Source organism: Alligator mississippiensis, chromosome 6 (assembly GCF_030867095.1).
Source record: "Alligator mississippiensis isolate rAllMis1 chromosome 6, rAllMis1, whole genome shotgun sequence".
NCBI lineage: Eukaryota > Metazoa > Chordata > Crocodylia > Alligatoridae > Alligator > Alligator mississippiensis.
The window spans coordinates 62,764,139-62,789,777 of NC_081829.1; the positions used below are offsets into that span (position 1 = coordinate 62,764,139).

Below are 25,639 nucleotides of genomic sequence, written 5' to 3' on the forward strand. Positions count from 1 at the left end.
GAGATCCTGTGACAGAGGGTGGAGCATGAGAGGCCCTAGTGAGAGGAGGGCAGTATGAGTGCATGTATGAATGAGGCCTGACAATGAGGGCTAAGCTTAGTCTGGCTCTAGACTGGGAGCATTGTCACCTGGATGCCATCTGTGAAGCTTGGGCTGCAGTGTAGGGGAGGAATGGAGCCACAGAGAGCACCCCCTGGCATCAGGGCAAGAATGGGCAGTCTCCCACCTAATTAGAATCAATTATGAAATAACAAGGTGTAGCAGGTGAGTGAGCCAGGCAGTTAGCCCAGGAATAGGTGTGCGGGCCAATGGTAGAACGGCCCCAAGAAGGCCTGTTATAGTGAAGATGAAGTGTATATGTTTAGTAATATCCTGAGGTCTGCACTTTGACTTGTAGTCTTGCTCTTCTAGATATGTGAGGCAGGCTTGGATGCCATCCTGGTGTTGGATGTTGATATATAAGTTAGTGATGTCCATGGTGGCTAGTGTTACCAAATTTGCCCATTACTTTGGGGTGTGCTCATTTATTAGTGATAGTTTCTAGGGTCTTGGTGATTCTGTCAATGTGCTGCTTGTGTTACTATACGGAGCTGTATTTCTCCCTTCTGCAAGCCCTCACCCCCAGTGGAGCTATCTTGCAGGACTCAGGTTCAATGGGACTGGGTTCCTCCAGTCACCAAATCAGTCATACACACAAACACACACAAGTTAACGTGACACGCCTGACCTGGCCGGGCTGATCACCATGGACAGGATGACACCCTCATATGCCAAGAATCAGTTCATAAGAGCAACAATAAAATGCAGTCAGACACAAGCACACAGGTGAAAAGAATCCCTCTGAATCTGGCTGGGTGTCCAGCTGACACCCTCATGGGCCAGCATTCAGTTCATAAGGGCACGTCTGAGTCAAACTGGGTCAATCAGCCTGTACAAGCTGAGCCCCTTATGTGTTTCAAACTCAGCACGTCCCAATCTTTGGCCTCTTGATGAGCAGACCCCACAATATTTTTGGGCTTCACAGGGATCTTTAGCTTAGGTAAAAGAAGCGTTGCTGCAGAGCACGGGAGGAAAGAGAAGCAGAGAAGGAAAAATATACCCAATTACTACCAGTTTGACTATAAAAGTTATTTATTGCTAAGCATATGAAATATATAATAGTACTAGCAGTAACAGACATGCAAAAGGAAAACAAACACCAACAATGACAATACTACCCTGGTTTCACTAAGTATTTGGGGAAACTTAGCTCAAGCTTAACTAATAAAGTTCAGGTTCAGAAGTTTATGCCTGGAGAGAAGAGAGAGAGAAAGCGAGCGCTGGAATCTCACCTAGTCCAAGGTACTCAGGCTGCAAAGCTGACAGGCACAGTCCATAGCACAATCCTTGAAAAGAGAGATGATCTGTTCTTCTAGCATCCCAAGAACGACAGGGGATGGTGTCAGCACAGGAGTTTTCTTCTTCTTTCTTCTTCTCCTCCTTTTCTGCTGCTTCTTCTTCTTGCAGCACACACACTTACAGATTTTTATACCCTCAGTTCAGCTGCTTCGAAGCACCCTCAGTAGTGTAAATCATTGTCTTTTCTATTGACAAGGGGTTATCTGGTTTGGAACATCTCAGGAAACTGATTGATAATCAGGAAACACTTAAGATTAGGTAGTAACCCAAATACTTGGGAGCCAGCTTGAAATTCCTATGGATGGCAGATATCCTGATGGGATCTCTCATGGTTTCTTCAGGAACAATAGATAGCTTGCAGCATCAGGATTTTGGATTTTTACGTGTTGTGCACAAGCCTCAGCTTAGCATGACTTTTCCAGATTTTACTATAGTCTTTTAACAGACTTAAAGCAATTATTGGGGTGCTCATAACCTTTTGTGGAGAGGACTCCCACCAGTCATCTCGGGAAAAGTATGACAACACCTGTAATTAGGGCTCCAGCAGGCTGGATGCTGTGGTGAACCCTTAACCATTGTTCAAATGTTGCCCATACCCCCTCTGACTTGGTCTCTTGCCTCAGCATTCCCTAACCCGGCAACCGAGTTTTAGTCAATCAAGTTTGAATAGGCCTCCCATAGTGGGACTGGGGAATGTACGGCCCGAGATGCCTATTAAACTTAGAGCTGTGTGTGTGTGTCTGGGGGAGGGGAAAGTCCTTAGCAAATCCAGATTAGAACTGGTCTGATAAATGCTGAGCTGGGTGTGTGTGAACATGGGTTGATTAACATTTGAAGCACAGATTCCCCATCATGCAGTGCTCCTCTGCTTCTCTGGTCCCAGAATTCACTGCAGTCTCTGCTTCAGGCTTTCTGTTCTCCATCTCTCATGTAAATGAATGGTCATCTGGTTCCATCTCGGATGCAAATGAGACCTAGGGCGGTTGATTCACTCTTGTCACCCTTATCTGGAGGGTCTTAGGTGCGTCTCTCACTGCAGCTTAATCAGTTTCATTTAGGTAGAGGAGGGGAGGGAGGGGGGGGGTGAGTCCTTGTGAGTCAGACAGACTGCATCCTGTGCCAGGGTTGCCCAAGAACACAGAGCTGAGATGTAACACTAGGAGGGTATTGCTGGGAAGGTGGTCTATGTTTTTGAGTTTTTGTAGAAAGTCTGTTGTGTCTTGGATAAAACTCAGTCTTTGGGTGATGAGAGGTTTTAGGATGGATTCAATGAAACCCAATATTTCTTTGGTTAGGGTTCCATGGTTGGAAGTTAGGTCTGCCGGGGTTCCCTTGTTTGTGGATTTTAGGGAGCATGTAACATGTACCTAGACTGAGTTGTGAAGGGATCAGGGTCTGAATTTTTTTCCTGTAGTTGAGATGGAAATGATGTGATGGTTGTTTTGAGCTTTGAGGTGAGAAAGGGAGTTGGATCTTCCTCTAGTTTTTTATAGTACGTAGTGTCAGGGAGGTGTCTGTTCCTTCTTTTATGTAGCCTTTATGGTTAAGGATAACTATGGCACCACCTTTATCTGCTGGTTTTATTACTATTTTGTGGGTCGATCTTAGAGATTCTATGGCACTTCTTTCTGAGAAGGAGAACTTTGTATAGAAAGAAAGAAATAGAATGGAAACTAATATGCAAAATGCAGGTCTGTTCTACATTTCTCCTTCCCTCATCCCCCTACATATCTCACACCTATTACCTCCCATTCCCTCAGATCCTCACTGCCATGCATTTGCATTTTGAAAGAACTACATTTTGCATATTGGCTTCTATTCTACCCAGGAGAGTGCAGAAACACCAACGGACTCTCCTTATGCCTGAAGAAGAGTGTTTGCACTTGAAACCTTGCAAAGAACAATTTTTCCAACTATTTAGTTGATCAAATAAAAGATATCACGTCTACCCAAACAACCTTGTCTGACATCATAGACCAGGAAGCCCATTGTGCTAAATATTGTGTGGAGAAAGAGATAAAAGAGTTCCTTATGTACCCTGGGTGGTACTCATGTAAGTACCCCCTCTTCAAATGAAGGGATGGTAGCAGGTGCTGATGCACTGTGGGAGGCAAAACTGCCTGCTGTACACAATTTCCCTTCTCTCTCTATAGAGCAAGTCCAGGACACACAATTTACTTAACTATGTTCACAGTTAATAAGATATAAAAGTTATAATATTAACACAGATTCATAGATGCTAGGGTTGGAAGGGACCTCAATAGATCATCGAGTCTGACCCCCTGCATAGGCAGGAAAGAGTGCTGGGTCTAGATGACCCCAGCTAGATGTCTATCTAACCTCCTCTTGAAGACCCCCAAGGTAGGAGAGAGCACCACCTCCCTTGGGAGCCCATTCCAGACATCGGCCACTCTAACTGTGAAGAAGTTCTTCCTAATGTCTAGTCTAAATCTGCTCTCTGCTAGCTTGTGGCCATTATTTCTTGTAACCCCCGGGGGCGCCTTGGTGAATAAAACCTCACCAATTCCCTTCTGTGCCCCCATGATGAACTTATAGGCAGCCACAAGGTCGCCTCTCAACCTTCTCTTGCGGAGGCTGAAGAGGTCCAGGTGCCCCAGTTTCTCCTCATAGGGCTTGGCCTGCAAGCCCTTAACCATACGAGTGGCCCTTCTCTGGACCCTCTCCAGGTTATCCACATCCCTCTTGAAGTGTGGCCCCCAAAATTGCATGCAGTATTCCAACTGTGGTCTGACCAGCGCCCGATAGAGGGGAAGTATCACCTCCTTGGATCTGTTTGTCATGCATCTGCTGATGCATGATAAAGTGCCATTAGCTTTTCTGATGGCTTCGTCACACTGCCGACTCATGTTCATCTTGGAGTCCACTAGGACTCCAAGATCCCTTTCTGCTTCCGTTCCACCAAGCAGGTCATTCCCTAGGCTGTAGGTGTGCTGGACATTTTTCCTCCCTAGGTGCAGCACTTTGCATTTCTCCTTGTTGAATTGCATTCTGTTGTTTTCTGCCCATATGTCCAACCTGTCCAGGTCTGCTTGTAGTTGTTCCCTGCCCTCCGGCGTGTCCACTTCTCCCCACAGTTTTGTGTCATCCACAAACTTAGACAGAGTACACTTCACTCCCTCATCCAAGTCGCTGATGAAGACATTGAAGAGTATTGGTCCAAGGACCCAGCCCTGCGGGACCCCACTGCCCACACCCTTCCAGGTCGAAACCGACCCATCCACCACGACTCTCTGGGTGTGACCCTCTAGCCAATTCGCCAACCACCGGACTGTGCAGTCATTCAAGTCACAGCCTCTTAACTTGTTCACCAGTATGGGGTGGGATACCGTATCGAAGGCCTTCCTGAAGTCTAAGTAGACGATGTCCACCCCTACTCCTGTGTCCAGGCGTTTCGTAACCTGGTCATAAAAAGAGAGTAGATTAGTCAGGCATGATCTACCTGCTACAAACCCATGCTGGTTTCCCCTCAGCATAATTTTTCCTACTGGGCTTTCGCAAATGTGAGCCTTGATAATTTTTTCAAAGACTTTGCCTAGGCTGGAGGTGAGACTGACTGGCCTATAGTTGCCTGGGTACTCCTTCCTCCCCTTCTTGAAAATGGGGACCACATTGACCCTTTTCCAGTCCTCTGGGACCTGGCCCGTGTGCCATGACTGCTCAAATATTACCGCCAGTGTTTGCGCAATGACGTCAGTCAGTGCCTTCAGTACCCTTGGATGGAGCTCATCTGTGCCTGCCGGATATGTTCACCACTGAGTAGGAGGGTCCTCCTACCCTGTGGGAATCCCTTTCCCTGGCATCTCATGACTCTGCCAGGGCTGGATGAGGTTGCACTCATTTCCCCAGGCAAAGCATCTCCTCCCTCGGCAGGAGATCCTCATCTGCTCAAGGTTCTCTCACCTTCTGGCCCCCTCTTGACCCTCTACACCATCTCATGAACCAGTGGGCCCTCTTTCCCTGTGCACTGTCCCATGCACTGCTAGCCTAGCCCCTGCCTCATGCAAGGGGGGAAGGGATTGGAGACGTGCACCACTTTGCATGATGCCCAGAGTCTCGGTCCACTCCCAGACCCTGTGTGTACTGACCTGTACACTGCATGTGTGGCCTTGTGCCGGGATTGGAGACCCAAGCTGCTGCATGCAGCTCCAGGGTCTTGGTCCACTCCTGGACCCTCCATGCACCAATCCGTGCACCAGGTGCCCTGCCTTTTACAGGAGTTAGAGACCCACGCTGCCATGTGTAGCTCTGGGGTCTCGGTCCACTCCTGGACCCTCTGTGTACCAATCTGTGCACTGTCACCACGCTCCCTCACAGCGGGGCTGGGGACACAGCCACTTGCTGCTCCCCTTCCAGTGAGGCATCTTCCAGGCTCTTCTGGTGGCATTTAGATCCAGTATTTCATTATTATTTACCAAAAATGTGTTTTGGAGCTTATTGATACTGATGTCCAAATGTAGGGTGTGCAGCTTGAATATCTTCAACCCAAGGCTGCAATATCCCTTTCCTATGGTGACATGCTATTGTAGTGACAGTGTACTTCATCCGATGCATTGAAAGCTTACATCCGTCTGAACCAGTTAGTCTTTGAGGGTACATGTAGGCGTTCACTGTGCCTGGTTTAAGATCATGTGGTCTCACAGGTGAACTAATTTGGATTGGGCCAGACATTTTTTCCCCAATTTTAACCTCCCATAGTTAGGTCAATCTAAATGTAACATCTGCATGTACCCTGAGGTAGTGACCTCTCCTGTCTTATGTCAGTTCAGATGGACCTACCTCTGTCTGCAGTGCCCATATGTTAAGAAAGGTCATAGGATGAAATACAATTCATTCTGTATGCCTCTTCAAACTTGCTTGCACACTAGGCTAGTATCATCAGAGGGTCTGGACATTTGATCCTTATTTGCATTTACTGTAGGCTACAAGGGTAGAGAAATACCTGGAAACTTTTCTTAAAGAACTGCTAGTAGCATTGCTAATATGCAGTTGTTTGTTTTTGTTTTGGGTTTGTTTTTTTTTTGCCAATCCTTCTCAGGACTTAAGATCAAAGCAGTTATTACTTGGTTGTGTTAGGCTTCTGTCATTAACCCACCCTAGCTTGAAGGGAGGTGGATCTTTCTAATCAAAGGATTCTATGCTCAAGCTGGAGGAGTCCTAACAGAGGAAGAGCTAAACTTTAGATGAGGGAAGGAAAAACCTCAGAGGCTAGGTACAGACAGTCAAAAAGCCTGAGGCTGAATCAACTCAGTCTTTGCAGGTTAGTCCAACCTGCAGAGATTAAATTGAAACAGAAGTGAACAGACATTTAACTTTGATTCATATATCGCAGTCACATGCCCGCAGTGCCTTAGGCAAGAAGCCAGGTGGCACTAGAGCACAGCTCTCTGGCTATGTGTTCACTTCTTCCTGCTGCCCTTGAGGTCTCTGGGATTTGCAGTCCAGAGTCACAGCCAGCAGTAAGTTTAAGTGGGGGAAGGGTTTTTAACACCCCTCCCTGGCCCCAGACCCCAACCAGGGTTTGCATGGGGGGAGTAGTTTCCTCCCTCCACCCCACAGACTGGGCAGCATTCGCAGCTGAGCTCATTCCCCCCCCCCCTCCCTTTTGTCAGCCAGCCTTCACTGCTCCAGCTGGGTGGGGCCATCCCTGTTCTCTGGAGCAGACAGCACAGCCCAACCCAACCCAACCCAGCCCAGGGCTGGAAAGCATACTGGGATGCTGGGGGGGGGGGGGGGGGGAGGATTCTGATTTAACTTGCAGAAAGGGACCTGGGACAGAAGTTTCATAAACCAGTTTAACCCAAATCAGTTAAGTCTGATAGTACACTCAACCAGCTTTATCTTAAACCAGTTTCAGCCATTTTGGAACGGGTTTATGTGCACTGAGCTTCTGTTCTGTTACAGGTTTAAACCAGTTTCTGATCACTTTAAACTGGTTTATGTGTAATTTCTGTCCATATCCAGGAATGGCAATTCTGGTGCCAATACATGAGTGTGGAGGCTGCCCCAGCATGCTCAAAATATTGTAATCAAGTCTGCTGGGAGTGTGGTAATTACCACATTCTGACCAGCCTCCATGTCTCTTGTATCATTATCCCCGTACTTCAAAATGGCAGCAGGGGTGCTTTATCTGACAACAAGCCTTAGATAAAGCGCACCACCACCATTTTGAAGCATGGAGATGCTGATACGTGAGACGCTCTGGGTGCTTTAATTACATCTGATTTTGGAGCTGCTCTTATTTAACACACTACCTCCCACCCCCAGGGCACAGGTATAGATACTCTTTGTGCCCCAAAGCTTGCCTGACATCTGTCCCAATTATACAGTTGGTCAACAAATATCACCAGAAAAAAAAAATCCTTGCCTGTCATTTACCTTTAATACTTATGATGTTGCAGCTGCTACATTACCTAACATAGCTATCTTATGTCTTTATATTTTTAATTGGCTCTCTATTCACTGTATGCAAAATAAAAATGGATCATAGACTATTTCTGCCCTTTTTTCTTGTATTCAGCTATTCATATGACAATCAGAGGAAGAAAGAGATCGACCTATCTAAAGAGATTATATAGTTCTGGCTCTTAAATAAATCTGCAGTTGTTTCAGAAATCAAAATAATGTATTTTGGTTTTACTTAATGAAAACTAGGCAGTTTTATTGGAAGTATTTAATTTCTTTAGAATCAAGAACAGTTCAAATGGAAACGATATGGGAATAAGACCTATAAAGAGATGTCAAGACAGTTTTTGTTCAGGGCAAGCCAAACTTGAACACCAAAAACTGTAAAGTGAATAAAATATAAGCATCTGTGATATATTTCTCTCTTTGATATTTAATTAATGGGTATGTTCATTTTAAATGAAATTTACCCTTTATGATGTTTGGTCACTTGTAATACCCTGATTCCCTATGCTTTCCCCTACTTCTCAGATTTTTCCATTATGTAAAATATTCTGACCATACTAGTCCAGATAAAATTATATTAAGTCTTTGACTTCAAAATCAAAATGGCATGTGATTTTGCATATTTCTTTTTAATAGGTAAAATGAAAATGTTGTTTTCTTTTTCTTTTTTTATTTTTTGGAGTAGCGTGCATCACTTCTACAATTAGACCCTGGAAAGTTAGTCCTGGAAAATATGACCAATATATAAATTACTCTAAATTGACTGAGGCTAATAATATTTTGTAAAGCCTGGGTTTTTAACATCCCTTTTAACATACAATTCTACTTCATTCGTTCTTCAATGTAGTGTTGCATTTAGGCCTACTTTATTGGATATACTGGTGTTTGTGCTATTCTCTTATACTCTGTTCTGTGCAGAAAAGTACTTAACTTTTTTTATTCTTTCTTGATCCCAGCATGGAAAAAAGCACTAAAAACAACTTTTCTATGGATTGGAGAACAACATGGAACATAAATCAAAATGTTGAAATATAAGACGGATGAGGTAAGAGACAAATTTAGGTTTAATGTGATTCTTCTTATGTTTCATCTTCCCTGCGGTTCAGGTTTTCTGCAGGGATGCTTTTTTTTAAACAAAACAGTGTGTGTTAAATTTTGTGAATTAACCATACTCATGTTTTTTATAAGCTAACCTTTTGTGCATCAAATGTTTAACTTCTCCCAGTGCATCCCAAGTGAGTGTAAAATGTGAGAATTAGTAGATAGGTAAATGGTGTTGAAAGGATAAGATGTCTGTGTGGTACAGACTGAGTTTAGCCTGATAAAGAAAAATATTCTTGAACTTCACAGTGGAAAGAAAATGACTCTCAGTTTTATAGCTGTATATGTTGTTTGTTTATTTATCCTAAATGAAGACTTTTGTTTAGATTGAAATTGATACTGAGATTTCTTCCCTCATAACTAAGCTTAGGAATAGTACTATCTCTTCCTGCTGAAGGTTGATTCAAACAAAGCTGGATAGATGATATAATAACTAGCTTTGAATCATGTTGATGTATTTTGCTGGGCTGTTGTAATTATACTTTAAAGGCTAAATGAGCATTATACTGACAATATATTTATTTTTTACTGCAATGTTCTTTCAGAGACACTATTAATTATAGTTTTAAGTTATTATAATTATTATATTGTACTGACTCATATCTTTTAATGACCAGAGTGTTTGTTTATAAATAATGCTTTTTGCTAGTTCTGGACTAATGACAGATTAGTGTTTTGTTTTGTTTTTCTTTTATAAAAGTTCTTTTATGCCTTCAATTTTAATCAGGTAGGTCTCAATGGGCATGTCTAGATGAATGTAGATCTGCAGTGTGCAGCACCACAGACCCATCTGCAGCAGCACACACTGCATATGCTGCACATGCAGGCATTCCCTGCACTGCTTATTTCCAGCATGGGAATTTTTTGACCCCAGGAGGTCTTGGGGTCAAAAAAAACCCACATGTAAAAAAAAAAAAAAAAAAAAGTGGAGTAGCTTACATGGCAGTAATGCACACCACCCAAAACTGGACCTTGGCCAGCCAGAGCCACATTCCAGCTGCCAACTAGGCTCCTTGCTGCAGGACTGCCCTGGCTGCAGCTCCCAGAGGCCCCCAAAACTCCAGGTAAGACTGCAGGGGCCAGCACAGTTGCTGACCCCAGCCTCACCTACCCCACCCAGTGTAACATGCTGCGTACTAGGATGCACATGGCATGGGCATTCCCCAGGGGCAAGTAACAGCAGCATACATTGTGCCACTGCTGTTTGTCCCCAGGGAAGCATATGTTCCTACTTGTGGGGATGCATGCAATATGTCCTGTCCCCAATATCTTTAGAGTAATTGTTTTACATGGAAGTTTTAAATGTATTAAATGGTTTTAAATCATTTAAAAAAAAAACAAATTTTAAAAAACAAAAAACAAGATTTTAAAGACAAATTTTAAATCATCTTCATTTCAAATCAGAATTACAAAATTATGCCCTATTTTTATTATCTGGTCACTGAAGATAAAAAAATAGGTTACATTTAATTATGAACTGCAATTGTCAATGAGCTTCTGCTGCTACACAACTGGTAGAGATATCTGGAATTCAAGAAAATACTGTGCAAAATCTGCTTAAATGCTCTTCCACATGGTCTGAATTAAAGTACAATGGAGGCAGAAAAGAAGATTTTTTTGGTTAATTGGGTAAACGTATTAAGAGTAGGCTAGAATAACAAGCTTAATAAAGCCATTATTCTAAAGGTTGGCATCTGATGATTGAATGGGGTAATATTTATGTTCAGTTAGTAACTGCAGGTAGAGGTGTTATTTTGAGAACTTGGGATTTGGAAAAACTAACAATAACAGGAGTAGATTGCCTAAACTGTATTCAGCAAGGACATGATGGAAGGAGGAGAAAAGGCTTTCTAGACCAGTAGTAATTTGCTATGGCTTAGTAAAGTACTGTTCTGATGGGATCTTCTGATGTCTGCTACAGTGGCCTATGCTATTAAGAGGGCGGAAGACTTGTACCTTAATACTTTGTGGATTTTGCTCTTAAGTAGGCAACAGAGCCTATCACTTAAGTAAATTTAAATGTTGCTTCCTCTAGTGAATGAGTTTGATGTATGTTATAAGCAACAGTAGACAAGCTAGTAAAATAATGTTGCAGCAGCATGTCACTTTCCCAGACTGTCTAGAGTACAGCTTAACCATGGCAGCATAAACTCTTGTTAGAAATTGCGTATGCTTTACACACACACACACACCTGCATTTTGCAGCTGTAGAGATTGTTAGCAAAAGCAATGAAAAGCACCATAAGCAGAATCAGAGCTTTTGGAGCAGAGCGAACAGACTGAGTCATTGAACCAGCAAGGGGTGATTAGGTCATACCGATAATCATTTATCCTATACTGCAGGCAGGTAAAACAGGTTGGCTGACAGTATCACAAGATCAAGTAGAGCATAGAACTGCTTTTAAAAATAATAAAAATAGGGGCATAATAGTAGTGTGTAATACACTTTTCACAAAGCGATTTATGGTAGTATTAACAGTCACGCATCCTTGTGTTGGCAGGGAGTTTATTAATAAAAACCGAATATATACTGAAACTTAAGAGGCTGACTGATATTTGTTGCTGGGTAATGCAAAAGTCTTGCCTGGAGGCATGAAAGGAGAGCACAATAATGTATGGTTCCTATTCTTCTTTCTGCACTCAGCCAGAGGTAGAGGTGCACAGACCTCAACTTAGGTCAGCAGCTGCATTCATGAATTATTTCAAGTAGTTTAGAGATGTATACTAAATATACAATTTTAAAAGTTAATCTACATGACCACATAGCAAAACAAATGTGTTCACTTACCATTGAATTCACTGCTATGACTCAGTGTTCTTTCTTGAGTAGTGAGTCATCCTCCAGGCCTGCAAACCAATTTAGTTGAAGGTTATTTAACTTTGGGTCAAGTTACCCTGCCCAAAGGAACAAAAGCTATTTTGTTGCCTTCAGTACATTACTGCAGCCTCCATTATTGCCATATCAGATAAACACCAACAGAAATGTTCTAGATATTGGCAGAAAATCTCTTTATTTTCCTATGTGACAATGGAAACAATCAGTCATCAGATATGCTAAAAGTGCTTTCTTGAGTATGGAGAAAAGTAACAAATGGACTGCAGCTGAAGTTATTAATGGCCATCTAATTGCTGCTTTTTTTTATACTATTACTCCTAAAAACATCACTTCTGCTACTCTCAGAACTTCTGATTGCTTTCAGTTCCTCCAATGTTTCTAGCATTATTTATGCATTTGATTCCATTATCACTGATAGTCCTAATACTGTGCCCAATGAAACAAGAGGGAGTTATAAGGAAGTATGCAGGTGATGTATCGTTCTAATGTTATCTCTTCTCCAGCATACAAGCTTCAAGGTATGGTAGGAACTAACAAAGAGAAAAGTGACAAACAAGTGCAGATCTGTGTCACAGTTGATATTGCTAGTGAGGAAGTGGCTAGGTCAAGAGCAAAACAGGGATAAAGAGTGGAAGAGATTGAAAAGGGAGGTCTCCTTATTAGGAGGTGGTTGGTATTTTTCTTAATATGTGCTTGGACAGTATTTGACTCACAGTGACTACTACAGGGATACAAATAATTGTTATCAGTGGATTGTTCCTCCTCTTAAAATAGAGTATAAATCATTTTGTTTGTATCCAAGTGGCTCGCAAATAAAGGACAAACTGCCAAATTGCAAAATAAAGAACAAATGACTCAGGACACTGACAGATGTGCAGGCTCCCATACATAAAGCACCATGAGTTAGAGTATTCCTGAAACCCAACAGACATTCACCTGTTGGGTTGGGGGGAGGGGAGGGGAATCAAGTCTGCCTGCAGGTGAGCAGCCAGCTGAGGAGCAGCCTCTCTCCCCAGCCAAAGAGCCACCCCTCTCCCTAGATCTACACCCATCTCCAGCAGGAAAGCAGGGGAAGCTAGCAGCAGGAGGCTGCCATCTGTGGTTTGTCTGGCTTGAGTTGGAAGGTGGGGCTGAGGGAGGCCACGAGGTGGGAGACTCCAATGCACCTGTCCCCCTCTAGCTCAGGCTGGACAAACCCCAGTTGGCAGCTTGCTGTTGCTCCTTCCCCCTCTCCACTTCCTACCTGCTGATAGCCCTAGGCATGGGGCTAGACTGCATCAGCCCATCCCTGATCACACAACACATTAACCCTAGGGAACACAAGTTCCCTAAGCAGCTCTAAGGTAAAGCACCTTCATCTGATACCTCACTCGAGGAGAGATAATTTTTTGCATGATTAGCCACTTTAAAAGCACTCTTCAGCCATGTACATGTACCATTTTAAGGGGGCCGATCACATAAAAAATGTCACTTCTGTCTGCATTTTTAGATATTTGCTACAGATTGTACTTCAGAGCACACTACTTCTCCACTTAGCTGTAACAAATAATTGGAAAAGTGGTGTTGTTTCAAATAAAAGCTGCAACAGTCAGCCTGAGCACTGAAGCAATCCTACACAACTATTTTTAGCCCCCCTATGTACCACTCTTGGGCTGATATAGACATTTGGGGAGGTTAGTGGAAGATTAGATCACGTTAAAAATGGCCATCTGATTTAACATATTTCACCCAGGTGCAGACCTTATGCTAATTAGGTAGATCCACATGGAAACTGTATAGAAGTTCAGGACAGTTAGATTGATCTAAAAATGGCTGGCCCAGTCTAAGTTAAGTGCATCTCTGAGGTAGTCTGATTTAACTTGGGTCCAGCAAGACAGATCTTGCTAAACTATCGAGTTCCCAGCACAGTCCCAGGGCTGGGAAAGCCCAGACTTTCTGGCCTTTGGGCCTGTAGTTTTCCTAATCCCTCACTGCTCTGGACTATTTTATCCCCTCCAGCCCTTCTTCCCCTCCACCTCCCCCCAATAAGTAGCCTCACCCCATCCCACAAGCCACTCCTGGTGCTGGTTTTATCAGCATTTGTCAATTCTGGGAACTGAGGTAGTAAGTTGGGGGGCATAGAAGGGGGAATGCTGTTTGTTGGAGGGGCTAAAAACAGCCCTGATCCCTGGGGGTGGGGGAGAGTATCCTGTCAAGCCTCCCCCGCTCCATGCACCCTTTGAGTCCCCCCTTATCCCACCAAAATCTCCCATACCCCCCAGATCCACCTGCAGACTCCTCAATCCTCCCCTCAGAGCTTGCTTAGCCCCCAAATCAGTTACCTTGGTTAGGGACAGAAGTGACACATAAATCAGTTTAAGTGATCAGAAACTGGTTTAAACCTGTAAAAGAACATAAGTTCAATGCACATAAATCAGTTTCCAAATAGCTGAAACTGGTTTAAGATAAACCTGGTTGAATGTAGTATCAGACTTAACTGATTTGGGTAAAACTGCTTTATGGAACTTCTGTCCCAGACCCCTTCCTGGTTTAAGCTAAATCGGAGTCCCCCAGCATGCTCTGTAGCCCTAGGCTGGGATGTGCTGTCTGCTCCAGAGAGCAGGGCTGGACCATGGCCAGATACCAGCCTGGCATGGCCCCCTGAGGCAAATGGAGCAGGTGTCAGCCTGGCTATAGGCCAAGCAAAGCCAACTACAGTGAACCAACTAAAAATAAACTAACTGAGAGGTGTGTGCCCCTTCCTTTTTGTCTCTGTTTTGCAGGATAAAAACACTACTGAAGCATCATGAAGTTTGCTGGACACACAAAAAAATCAAGCTTAATTGTGTTATGTGTAATGATTGGGTTTTGCTGTGTTTTTAAAGAGCAATTGCTATAAGTAATGGGAATTTCAACTGTGCTAGATTGTAAAGTGTAAATCAAAACTTCTTAATAGGCTATAAAATATCTGCAGAGTGCCTACAAAAATGGTGCATCATGCAGAGCATTACCTCTAAGGTCTCACAAAGTTCAGCCATGCCAAAGATCAAAAAGGCTGAATTGTTTGTTTTATTGTCATCCCTTTGTTTCCTTTTTTATTGTTTTTGCTTTGTTTGTGTTACAAGCTAAAATACATTAATTCTATAGTAAAAATAGTAATGTAATGTAGTTTTTTAATTCCCAGAATTTGAGCAAAGCTTGGAAATGCAAAGTAAAATGATGGAATCCCAAGGAAGACCAGGGCCTTCCTGTGCAGACAGCATGCCTGGTTTCCATGATGGGTTGGGAAAGTCCTAACCCTTGGCATTTCTTGAGATTTTTACAGAATGGAGGGATACTGGTAGTGCTACAATGGCACCAAACATCCAGTTAATACAACAAAAAAGCATTGCCCAGTATACAAAGTTGCCAAGAACATGTCTGTTCCTCAAAAATTCTGACCAAGAAATGTTTTTTTTTTTCTGATCTGCCATCTTGACAATCAGATAAGATACTGACTGTGGAGCAACATGCTATCTGAAATGCTGTGTAAAAGGTTTGGTAGGCATCTCAGGCCATACATTCCCCAGTCCCAGTATGGAAGGCCTATTTAAACCTAATTGGCTAAAACTGGGTTGCTGGGCTGGGAAATGTTGAGGCAAGAAACCGAGTCAGAAAGGGTATGGGTGACATTTGAACAACAGTTAAGGGTTCATCACAGCATCCAGCCTGCTTGAGCCCATGACCACAAATGTCATCATACTTTTCCTGGGATGACTGGTGGAAGTCCTCCCCACAAATCTCATGAACATTCCAGGTAATGCCAGCAATTATTCTCCAGTATAGGGTGAAGACATATCTTCAAGGAGGGTATACGTTGGCTTAGAAACAGTATTTAAAAGTCTGGTTTTTGGGGAATTAGCTTATAGGTATAGATATATGTATTATAAGGGATCAAGATGGGCAACAGGGGTTAATTGAATTTCTAAAGAGCTTGGGAAAAACACACAGCTTCTCATGGCCCTGAAAACAGATGGGTTATCTAACATGGCAAGGCCAATGGATGGACACAACCTGAAAATTGAGGGGGGCATCCTATAACATAAAATAGGGGCAGGCAATTATTTTGGGCAGAGAGCCTCTTACAGAGTTTTGGCAAGCCATCAAGGACCTCATGACAGGCAGCCAGGGACAGATAAATATTAATTTTCTTAAATTTGGGGGGGCCCCATGAGCCAGATAGAATGACCTGGCAGGCTGCATCCAGCCCCCAGGCCACATTTTGCCCACCCCCAACATAAAATCACAGTCTTCAAGGCAGACAGGTTGTCTAACACAACAGACACAGCCTGGAAACAAAAGAAATATGTACCATACTGTGCCATAACACAAGATAAGTGACACCAGCAACAAGGTCTCAAAGAGCAGGGGCCCCTAAGTCCCAGTTTTGGGAAAACAGACCAAATTTGGAGATGGCCAGAAGGCTATGTGAATATGTGACCACAGAAAGACAACCAACCAAAAATAGCCACAAATAAGTCAGCAGAAGTCATCAAGGGGAAAGAAAAATACAAAAGCAGAAATTTGAGATTAACAATGGGTCCCTCTCTTTGTCTCATCCATCCCTCCTGTCCCTCCCTCCTTTGTCCCATCCCTTCCTATCCCTCCTTGCTGTCCTTCTCTTTGTCCTGTCCTTCCTTCTCCTCCCCAAGAGGGGTCCCCATGCCCGTCCCCTGGGAAGGGTCCCTGAGGCCACCATGAACAGAGGACACACACCAGCAGCCTGTCTTATGCACCCCACTGAAGTGGGGCTGTGGGCCTCGGCATCCCACCTCCAGACTGCTGACACCTAAAAGAAAGAGACTCAGAGTAGAGCCCGCATCCTGATAAGATGTACTTTGACTCTGATAATAGCCCTAGGATTGGTAAATAGAGAATCACTTATTTGTTTGTATTGTTGCTTTTCTGTTATTGCTCTGTATCAATAAATTCACCTGTAGGTGTTGTGGTCTGAGGGTTGTGCCCACCCAGAACAAAGGTATAAGGGGTGAGTTCCTAAAATCTAGCATCAACATGGGGGGAGGGTTTATTTTCCTCACTCCCTTGCACCAGGGGACTGCATCTGGAGTCTGCCTGGCCAGGGTGTACCAGTCTCTGTTAGGCATTTCCGCACCTCCCCCCCCCCCCATTGCTATTTGAGCAGCAGTGGAGGGTTGTGGCCAGCCCCATCCACAGCCTGAAGCAAAAGGGGAGAGGGAGGGGGATTTAATTTTCCCCTCTGTCCCCTATCCCACCAACAGCCAGGATACATCTGACTGGGGTGGAGCAGCCCCTGTCAGGCATTCCCCCACAACTCCAGTGGGGGAAGGGGATATGGGCGTAGCCAGAGTCAGCTGCCATGGCCCCACTATCTACCTGCCTCACTCATGGCTGGGGCTGTGGAACTGAACTGAACTGGTCTGTGAGCACTGCTGAGGACAGATGTAGAGACGCCATCCCTGGCTGGGCCACAGAGGCTAGGCCCTTCCCAGCAGGCTGCAGCTTGCGCTGGGGCTGTGAGAGCTCTGTGGCCAGATTGCTTGCAGCTCCCTAGCTGTAGGCCAGGTGGAACTGTCATGGAGCTGCAGGGGGCTGGGAAGGGCCAGCCTGAACTAGGCCATGGGGAGAGGACCTTTCCCAGCCAGCTCCATGACAGCCCAAGCTGGCAGCATGGGTGGGGGCTTTCCAGGCAATGGACTGCCTGGGCTAGCTCAGAGGCACCATCAGGCCCTGAGCCCAGCAGTCACGTCTGCACCCCCTGTCTTGTGCAGCACCCAGTGGCAGCAGCCACATCACAAGCTGCATACTGGCCAGGACCAGTGGAGCTGTTCTGCCTTCCTTTCCTCCAGCTGCTGCTGCCGCTACTGCTTCTGTCCCTGCCCTTGCTGCCTGATGCTGGGTAGGTGGGCAGGAAGATTCAGCCTGGCAGCTTCTGCCCAGCACATGAAGCTGTAGCTCCAGCTCCGTGCCTTCCACCCACTCTGCCTGTAGGGCCTGCTCATCGCACCAGGTGGGTGGAGCAGATGAAAGTAGCTGCAGCTGGAGCCAGAGCTCTATGCGCTGGGCAGAAGCTGCCAGGCTAAAGCTTCCAGCCTGGGTTGGCTCCTCCATGTCTGCCCTCAGCAGCACCTGCAGGGCAGCTTGGCTCAGCCCCCCTGGCATGTTTTTGCCAAGTGAGTTTGACACACTGAGGTAAGTTGTAGGAGGGAGCTATTGACTGAGCTTAAGCATTGCGATAGGGCATAAGGCAACCCTTTGTGTATGTAAAGCCTAGGTCATTTAGGTCAATTAAACTATTTTTTGTGCAAAAAAGTGCCCTTCCTGGGCACAGGTGGGCTTTTTGTTAACATCTGTTCCAGGGCTGTTTCTCCCCTGAGAGGCCCTCTTTCATAGGGTTCACCCTCTTGTACCATCTTCTGTTCTGGTTCAGCCAAGATCATCTACTTTATAAAAGCTGTCTCCTCATTTTGTGATCAGTTATTGTACAATTCCTGGAAACAGTCCAGTGGTCCTTTATTCCAGGAACTCTCTGAACACAGTTTGGGTGACTTTTTCTTGCTTATCTTCTGTTTTGCAGAATATGCAAACTACTTCTAAGGTGATCTACCAAACCAGAGTACACAATTTTTGCCTCTGTCATAGAATGTTGGATGAAACGTAGGTACATCTCTTCCTATGATTACCCAAGCATTATGATATTATTGTTCACCCTAGTATAAACATACTTTTATTAGTGTTTTGTACTAACACATTTTGTCTACATAAGCATAATAAATAAGCATTCATGTAACACATTTTAGTTTACATGAACCCTGATTACTGCATGTCCAGACATCTCCAGTATATTTAGCAGCATTTGCTTTTCTTTCAGCTTGGACTTATTTGGGGATGAGTCTTTCACTGGACCAACTGCACAGTTGAAATAAAGTTGGACAAGCTTTTGAGTGTAAGGCATTTTTTAATGACAGCTCAAAGCTCCTGGGTATTTTTGCCCAGTCTCTCATATTTCTAAGGTGCCTATGGTGGAATTATGTAACTATGTGAACTAATTAATATATGTTTCTATATATCCATTTCTATTTAATTTCTGCAATGCAAAATGTAATCACTATTTTCTTTACTATAAATGAAATCTACGTATTCAGAGGCAGGAGTCCATAATAACTTTCTTTGTACAGTGTCTTAAAATTGATTACATTTATAGATAACATCAGATTTAATTTAGGCTATGATTTTTATGTTACAATAATTTTGGAAAGTATATAAGAACTTGTAAAACATGTCTTGGGATTTTTTTCCTTTCATGTGTGATTCATATCACATCAGACATGTAAATAGAATTAACTCTGATTTGATGTAGTTTTAAATTATTATTTAATCAACATATTTAAAAATAGGTGACATTGCTCCATAGTCAGTTGTTTTAAATCATAACACCAAATACTGAAAGGTTTATGGGAAAGTTATCGCCTACTTACACATTTCAATCAACATGTTTTAATGTACATCATTAACACGGTTAAAAAGCAGCCCAAATTAATGCTGTTAGAGTAATTAAATCCATTTAGTTATAATAACACCTTGATGCTTAAAAATAAATATATTTAGATCCAGAACAGCAGCTAATATTGATTAAACAATACATTGGCAAACAGTTGCACATACTGTGCACGCTAGAATGAATTATTTGACAGTTCCAAATCATGTTCAACAACAATAGAACTGAAAGATGAATGAAAATTGAATTATAAAAGCAAGAAAAAAGATTATTGAAGTTAATGTTCCTTTATCATTTTACAGCATACTGTAGTTGTGAGGCTGGCTTATTATTCATTTAAAGTTTGGTTCAGAACAGCTCAGAAAGCTTCATACAACTGTAATATTTGCTCTTTAGATTATATTTGGTAGTAATTAAACAGCAGTGGTCCCACTAGTGGTACTGTAATAGTATTTTACATTCAGTGTTATTTATGTGTCATTTACTTAATCAGGTACCATTCACTTGACTCAAAGGGGATGAAGAGAATAAGACCTGGCATAAAAATCTTTCCTTTATTAAACTTAATATTAGCTTTTCTGTTGACCTCAATGTGTTTAGATTTCATTTCTGAAGTAACAAAACACAATAGATTTGGCTAAAAATAACTGAAATATGGTTCAAAATATGCTACTTCATCATTGATAATTTATAATAAAGGATAGAAATTTGATTATCCCAATTTCATAAACTTCTTTTCACATAGACCTAATTTTATAAATACTGCAGTTGAAAAAATGATTTTTTTTCAATGAAAGAAGTTCCTTAGAACCAAAACATTTCGCAAAACAAGTTAGGTTATTATGAAATTTTGTGGAGAGAGAAAATTCTGAAAGACCCAAAAGAAAATCAGATATCATCTTTTCTTAAAATGTATTGTTTCTCTTCAAACTGAGTTTCATCTTAAGTCATTCTGCTTTAAGTTACTGTTCCAAGTTTCCCTGTAGCCTAAAGAGAAAAAGTCAACATTTGAATAAAAAAGGTCTGTCACTGTGAAAGTGATCCAATTATGTGAACATGCTTGTAATGAACATATTTCTTTCTTTTCATGTGGAGAACTCTATGCCTAGTTTATGACTGTACTTCAAACAGGTAGTCATTCTCTAACTACTCCCGTTCTGGAAAGAAAGTAATGCAACATGTTATGGTATTGTGCCAACCTTGCAGCCCCTGAAAGCAGTACAAGCAAGGGGGATTCCCACTTCTATACATAAAATCACAGGTGTCTAGGGTCACAAGCCAATGGACCGAAGTGGGGGAACAGGTAAAATGTGTAAATAGACATGAACACTGTGGTAATATACACTCAGCACCTTATTTTCCCCCCAGCACCTCCAGATGGGTCCCTAAACCAGCCTTTAGTTCTGAGAGTTCTCAAACAGCAGCCTGCACTTGCTCCTAAGTCTGACTCCAGCTCCTTCAGTCCACTTCCACGGCTGACCCAGCAAGATATCCAGTCCCACTGTACACTCCCGGTGTCTGGCAACCACATGTAACCCTACTTCCATTCTCTGCTCCTCTTCCAGCTCCCTCTTGCTTCCCCTTTCTTCCTTTGTCCTCCAGCCCTGTGGGGTTTTCTGGGGGTTGTAGTCCACATTACAGTCAGCCCAGCTCTGCAGACTGCCCCCTGCTGTTCCCCACACCATATTTACATAACAGTATTCTTGAAAGGGGGAACATGCAGGTGACCACTAACATGTGGATCAGTTTACATGCCTGTTACAATCCACTGTATAAGCAGGTACATAATTAGTGGCAGCACTAAGAAGACATGCACCCCCACTCAACATTGTTTCTGTTTGAGAATCAGCACATCTCCAGGTACATCTTGGCCAAACTCTTAGGCTAAGGTTCTTCTTTTGCAAAAACAGTTCAGAAAGGTCTGTTCCTTTCTTTTCCTTGTCTCCCTCATCTACTGGCTGTGAGAATGTGTGTAGGGAGATGTAGAGATGCAGACTGATGTAAACTGACAAGAAACTTAGAGAACTTGGGAATCTTGTTTCACATGCAGTAGTGTAAATTAGTGAGTGATGGAGCAAGTGGGACGTCAATCCCAGACACTGATTTGAAGGGAGTGCCAGATAGTCAGCCCCAAGGGGGCCTTTGTTGCTGCCTTACTGTGTTGGGGGAGCTTGTTCTGAAACAGCAGCAGCCTGTGCTGCTATCACTGCAGCCTGCACAAGGAAGTAATCATTTTCCTTTCCCCCATCTCCCATGCTACTCTGAGTGCCAGATTTACAGTTACACCTCTGTTAGATTATCACAATTGTAGAGATTGGCAGGAGTTCAATGTATGGCTGTGCACGTGGTATCACCAGCAGGATTTTGGCTTCTTTGACCATGGGTGTTGTTCCAAGAAGAAGGATTACTAGGAAGAGATGGGATCCACCTTATGAAGAGAGGGAATATTGGAGCATCTTTGTAGACTGACTAACTAACCTAGTGAGGAAGGCTTTAACTAGGTTTGCTGGGGAATGAGGATCAAAGTCCTGAGGTAGATGTGAAATGGGAGACCTGACAGAAGCACAGGAGGAGAGGGCAAAAACGGAGGCCTCCTCATTATTCCTAAGAAAGTAAGACAATCTGCTGCCTGTGTACAAATGAACAGAGCCTGAAAACAAGCAGAAAGCAGTGGGAGTGCATAGGGGTGCGCATGCACCCCCTGTCAGGCCGCGCTTCCCGTTCAAGTGACAGGCAGGAGGGGCAGGTGGGAGCACCCCCCTGCGAGTGCTGGCTGGGGAGTGGGAGCACCACAGCCACTTCTGGAAGCACTGTGGCCGCTTCCCGGCGGGCACAATCAGCTACGGGGGGACCTGCTGACTGGTCGCTGTGGGGGGCATGTGCTCCCCTGACTAAGGTAGCACCAGTCACACATGGCATGAAGAATTGGAAGTCCCCACACAGTCAAGGAACTATGACATGACTGGAATAACAGAGACTTGGTGGGATAGCTTGCATGACTGGAGTACTGTTATGGAAAGGTACCTGTTCAGGAAGGACAGGCAGGGGAAAAGAGGAGAAGGAATTGTGCTTTATGTAAAAGAGTTGTATGATTGCTCAGAGACACAGTATGAAACTGGAAACAGGCCTCTTCAGAGTCTCTGGTAAAGGTTGGAGGGGACATCAACAAGGGTGGTGTTGTGGTGGGTGTCTGGTATAGGCCACCAGACCAAGAGAATGAGGTAAATGAAGCTTTCTTCAGACAACTAGTAGAGAAGCAGAGGTTTCCAGATCACAGGCCTTGGTTCTCATGGCAGACTTCAATCACCCTGACATCTGCTGGGAGGGCTATACAACAGTGCTCAGGCAAGCTAGGAAGATTTTGGAGAGCACTGGAGACAACTTCCTGGGGCATGTGTTGGAAAGACCAACTAGGGGCCATGCTCTTTTTGACCTCCTGCTCACAAACAGGGCAGAATTGGTGGGGGATGTAGAAGTGGATGGCAAGTTGGGAAGCAGTGACCATGAGATGATCCAGTTCAGGATCCTGACAAAAGGAAGTGTCTCGGATGGCCGGCGCCGACTCGAGGTGATTTAGAAATTACTCGTTCGCTGGGCGGGCTGGTGAATGGAGAGGCAGACAAAGCTTAATGGTTGCAAAACTTTACTTACGCCGCTTGTAGCCGCGACGCAGATGGTCCAGTCGTTTGAACAACTATGTGAGTTGCTCCAGCTGGCAAGGCTCAGGCCAGCCAATCCATCCACAAATTAAGCCGGCGGGGAAAGGGTACGTCGAGGATTGCGCTCGGCGATGGGGAGAAGAATCGATAGGTGATCAGTCTATCGATCAGCTCAGCCGCAAGTCCGATCTCTTTAGAAGCACTCTGCAGCGTGCTCAAAGTTCTCCGACATGGGCGGAAGTCGCACGAAATTTTAAACGACCAGCAAGCCAATTACTAGCCGCCACGTAGGAATAATTTAGAACTGGCCAATAGCGGGAAACAAATTTGCATTCAAATGGCGGGAACTCTCTTGCACCAGGGTTTTTCTGTTGCAACAAAAACCTTTGCTGTGCAAGAGGCTCTTATGTGGTGGGAAAATTCCATCGTGCCAAGGCACCAAAATCACTGGGTTGTGACAGGAAGAAAGGAGAGCAGCAGAGTATGGACCCTGGAATTCAGAAAAGCAGACTTTGACTCCCACAGGGAGCTGATGGGTAGGATATCCTGGGAGGCCAGTCTGAGGTGGGGAAAGGAGTCCAGGATTGCTGGCTGTATTTTAAAGAAACATTACTGAGACTGAAGAAACAACCCATCCTGCTGTGCAGGAAGAATAGCAAACATGGCAGGTGACCAACTTGGCTTAGCAGAAAACTCATCAGTGAGCTTAAAAACAAAAAGGAAGCTTACAATAAGTGGAGGCTTGGACAAATGACTAGAGAGGAATATAAAAATATTGCTTGTGCATGCAAGGATAAAACCAGAAAGGCCAAAGCACAATTGAAATTGCAGCTAGCAAGGGTCACAAGAAGGGTTTCTACAAGTATGTTGGCAACAAGAGGAAGATCAGGGAAAGTGTGGGTCCCTTATTGAATGGAGGAGGCAGCCTAGTGACAGATGATGAAGAAAAGGCTGAAATAATGTCTTTTTTATATCAGTCTTCACAAGCAATGCCACCTCCCAGATTACTTTTACCAGTCAGCAGTTTTGGGGAGGTGAGCAGCCCTCAGTGGTTAAAGACTAGGTTAGGAACTATTTAGAAAAGCTGGACATGTACAAGTCCATGCAGCCAGATGCAACACATTTGAGGGTGCTGAGGGGGTTGCCTGGTGTGATTGCAGAGCCACTGGTCATTATCTTTGAAAACTTGTGACAATTGGACAAGGTCCCAGATGATTGGAAAAGGGCAAATATAGTGCCCATCTTTAAGAAAGAGAAGGAAGAGGATCCAGGGAACTACAGACCAGTCAGTCTTGCCTCAGTCCCAGGAAAAATCATGGAGCAGGTTATTAAGGAATTCATTTCTAAGCACTTGGAGGAGAAGAAAGTGATCAGAAATAGTCTGCATGGATTTACAAGGGTAAGTCCTGCCTGACCAACCTAAATGCATTCTTTGATGAGATGACTGGCTTTTTGGATGTAGGGAAAGTAGACGTATGATATACCTTGACTTTAGCAAGGCCTTTGATAGTCTCCGGAGCATTCTTGCAAGCAAGTTAAGCAAGTATGGGTTGGATGAATGGACTGTAAGGTTTGGGTAGAAAGTTGACTGGATCATCAGGCTCAGTGGGTAGTTATCAGTAGCCAGTATCAGTTGGAGTACTGCAGGGGTCAGTCCTGGGGCCAGTTTTGTTCAATATTTTCATTAATGATCTGGGAGATGGGGTGGATTGCACCCTAAGCAAATTCATGGATGACAACAAGTTGGGAGCATAGTAGATATTCTGGAGAGTAGGGCTAGGATTCAGAATGACAGACAAATTGGAGAACTGAGCCAAAAGAAATCTCAGGAGGTTCAACAAGGACAAGTGAAAAGTCCTGCACCTAGAACGGAAGAATCCCATGCACCACTGCAGGCTTGGGGACCAAATGGCTAAGCAGTGGACCTGTAGAAAAGGACCAGGGGGTTACAGCTGCATATGTGTCAGCAGTGTGCCCTTGCTGTGAAGAAGGCTAGTGGTATACTGGGCTGCACTAGTAGGAGTGTTGCCAGCAGATCAAGAGAAGTAATTATTCCCTTCTATTCACCATGGGTGAGGCCACATCTGGAATACTGTTTTCAGTTTTGTGCCACCCACTATAGAAAGGATGTGGAGAAATTGGAGAGAGGTCAGTGGAGGACAACAAAAATGGTTTGGGGTCTGGGGCACATGAATTCTGAGGAGAGGCTGAGGTAACTGGACTTATTTAGTCTGCCAAAGAGAGGGATTTGATAGCAGCCTTCAACTACCTGAAGAGTGGTTCCATAGAGGATGGAGCTAGACTATTCTCAGTGGTGGCAGATGACAAAAAAACGAACAATGATCTCAAGTCACAGCCAGGGCAGTTTATGTTGGATACTAAGAAAAGGAAGGTAGTGAAGCACTAGACTGGGTTACTTAGAGAGGTGGTGGAATCCCCATCCTTAAAGCTTTTTAGGGCCCAGCTTGACAAAGCCCTAGCTGGAAGGATCTAGTTGGGGATGGTCCTGCTTTGAGGAGGGGGTAAGACTAGACCTCCTGAGGTCCCTTCCAACCTTAATTTTCTGTGATTCTATGAGTTACATGAGTTACTGCAATATCTGATGACACAGAGGATGGTTGTCAAGTAGGCTCAGGAAAGGAGGAAGGACCACCAGTCTTCAATTGTTACCTTTTCAGTGTCCACAGATAAAAAAAGTTAATCGGTATGGTAAGGTGCACT

The 25,639-nt window shown here is 44.0% G+C and overlaps 1 protein-coding gene across 1 annotated transcript in view; it reads left to right on the forward strand.

Annotated features, from left to right (window-relative positions):
• PCDH15 (protocadherin related 15) overlaps window positions 1-25,639 on the forward strand; it is a 1,303,618-nt gene that overhangs the window by 167,595 nt on the left and 1,110,384 nt on the right. The window contains exon 2 of the mRNA XM_059729933.1: window positions 8,784-8,872. The gene's annotated coding sequence lies outside the window, so the exon portion shown is untranslated. The remainder of the gene's footprint in view (window positions 1-8,783; window positions 8,873-25,639) is intronic.